Source organism: Aethalodelphis obliquidens, unplaced genomic scaffold, assembly GCF_003676395.1.
Source record: "Aethalodelphis obliquidens isolate GAN/ISIS:26980383/991018 unplaced genomic scaffold, ASM367639v1 scaffold3, whole genome shotgun sequence".
Classification (NCBI taxonomy): domain Eukaryota; kingdom Metazoa; phylum Chordata; class Mammalia; order Artiodactyla; family Delphinidae; genus Aethalodelphis; species Aethalodelphis obliquidens.
Genome location: NW_020837947.1, coordinates 68570182 through 68572545, shown reverse-complemented (window position 1 = coordinate 68572545; position 2364 = coordinate 68570182). Strand labels below are relative to the sequence as shown.

The window sequence follows — 2364 nt, the reverse complement described above, 5'->3', positions numbered from 1 at the left end:
GGACTTCAGGAATTCAGAGAGAGTAAGGCAATGGCTGTAATAGCTGAGAGATCCAGAAGCAAGGGGAAAGCCTACTTGTCATCTTTTACACTTTGCATATAGACTGTAGAGCAGAAATGAGCCAAAAGGTGGATGCAGCAACTTCAGTTAAAAGGAGCACAGGGTTCTGTGGTTTTCAGTATGTTCACATTACAGCTGGGTGAGGGAGGAGAGCTGAAATGACAGGGGGAAATCTGAAGCTTCATTTATCACAGTGTTCGTACAACAGAAGCCTCTTATCCAGTATAACAGCACTGGACCAACAAGTTGGTCAGTTAACTGAGAAAGAAAGATAGTTAAACCAGAAGGTCATTTTAAAAAACAATACGTAATAAAACTTGTATACCATACATAATTTATTTTGACTAAAAGCATAAGAACACATCCATTCACCAAGATTTGCTTTAGAATCAAACTTTTCATTACCATATGGATTCATGGATTGGAATTCTCTGTTGTCTTTTTATAATTGATAATACATTATCTATGATGTCCAGTTTTAATGTCTTTTAAGTGAACCAGGAATTTAAAGGCACTTCCAAATGTTTATGACCCTCCCTCTCCCAACTTTTATAATTGTTTTACCCACACCTAATTTTACAGCAATAGTATTTTGGCAACTTTTTTTTTTTTGATGTCTGATCTTATTTATTTGTTACTCTTAGAACATCTCATTTTTGACTGGACTCAGACTTAGAAGTAGAAGCTCTCAGAGAGGACAGCCTCCGTCTCTTGGCAATCTGTTCCTGGTGTTTTTCTTTGGCCTCCTTCATTCTCTTGGCCAAAAGTGTAGCATATTCTGCAGCCTCTTCCTTATTGTTCTTAGTACGCTGTTTCTTCAGAGCAATTCACCGACATTTGTGTTGCAGAACACGTGGAGTAACAAGACGCTGCACCTTGGGTGTTTTGGTCCTAGGTTTCTTACCTTCTTTGTTTAGGGGCTTTCTCGCAACATACTGGCGGACATCATCTTCTTTAGAGAGACTGAAAAGTTTGAGGATTCTGCTAGCTCTTTGGGCTCCCAGGCGACAAGGCACAGTAGTATCAGTGAGTCCAGGAATATCCTTCTCCCCTTTTTTTACAATGACCAAATTGAGCACGCTCAGATTGGCATCCACAATGCAACCCTGTACAGATTTGCACTTTCTTTCTCCAGTCCTCCTTGGTCTGTAACAGGAATGCCCCTTACTCAGTAGCAGGCAGACTCGGCCATGGGTCAAGACACCCTGCTTCATGGGGAAACCCTGTTTGTCGTTCCCACCACTGATTCGGACCACATAACCCTTACATTCTTCACCCAGAGCGTCAGCAGCAACTTCTGTGGCCATACGCTTCTCATAAAAGGTACAAAGTTTTCGTTCATCGTCCACTTCAAAGAGTTTCTGGCAGCCAGCGGCCGGGAAAGTGATGTTCAGCTTCATTCTGAAGCGGCCGACCGCCTCCGAGGCGCCACAAAAAAGAGCTGGCAACTTATTTTTTAGGGTTTTTTTTGACAGTTTACTTTTTAACTAGTTTTTATACAAAGCATTCAACAACAATCTTCTGCACTCTTGTCATTGGATATGTAATATCTAATTAAATTATGAAAGTGTGATAAAAAGTATAACTAACATAATCAGGTGTGAGATCAAGCACATCTTACTTTGGATAAGTAACTTAGTGAGAGCACAATTAATCGGGCATGTTAGTTTAATGACCGTTGGTTGAGACCATAATTTTGTAATGTAATTTCTAAGTTTAAAATGTGGTTTTCTTTTTACATTTGACAATGATAGCTTCTTAAAAGCACAGAAAGATATAAACTGCTTCCAAATCAAAATGGAGGACTGGGTTACTCCTGGGAAAATATTTCCGGTATTTATTGGATAATAATGACCCCTACATTGACAAATACCAAGAGTAGGTTTAGAGTGATAGACCAGGCACAGACATCACAAACAAGTTTTACTTATCTAAAGGATAGAGAATAAAGCCTATTAAGAGAATAAATTCTCCTAATAAGGAGATGCATTAATGACATCAGCAATATTTTCTTGACCAGATGAAGCTGTAGTCGCATAGAAACCCAATTCTCACCACTTGAACAATACAGTAAGTGAAACTCAATTGCCCTCCTCCAAATCAAGCTTAAATATAAGCTTTATATGTGTGTTTATATACACATGGCTGAAACAGTTCTGCTAATGGAGCAGTCTAGATGTGTGCTGGGGATGACCTCATCTGAGCCAGGTGAAACTCACCAAAACAAAATATCATAAAGAAATAAGGTATAGAATAGTGTATGGAGGCATAAGCTCACCCCTGCCCTCTCTAGGTTAACACAAC

The 2364-nt window shown here is 39.4% G+C and overlaps 1 pseudogene; it reads right to left on the bottom strand.

The window, feature by feature from the left end:
• Positions 1-660: 660 nt before the first annotated feature.
• Positions 661-1487, bottom strand: LOC113606129 (40S ribosomal protein S6 pseudogene; annotated as a pseudogene).
• Positions 1488-2364: the final 877 nt, after the last annotated feature.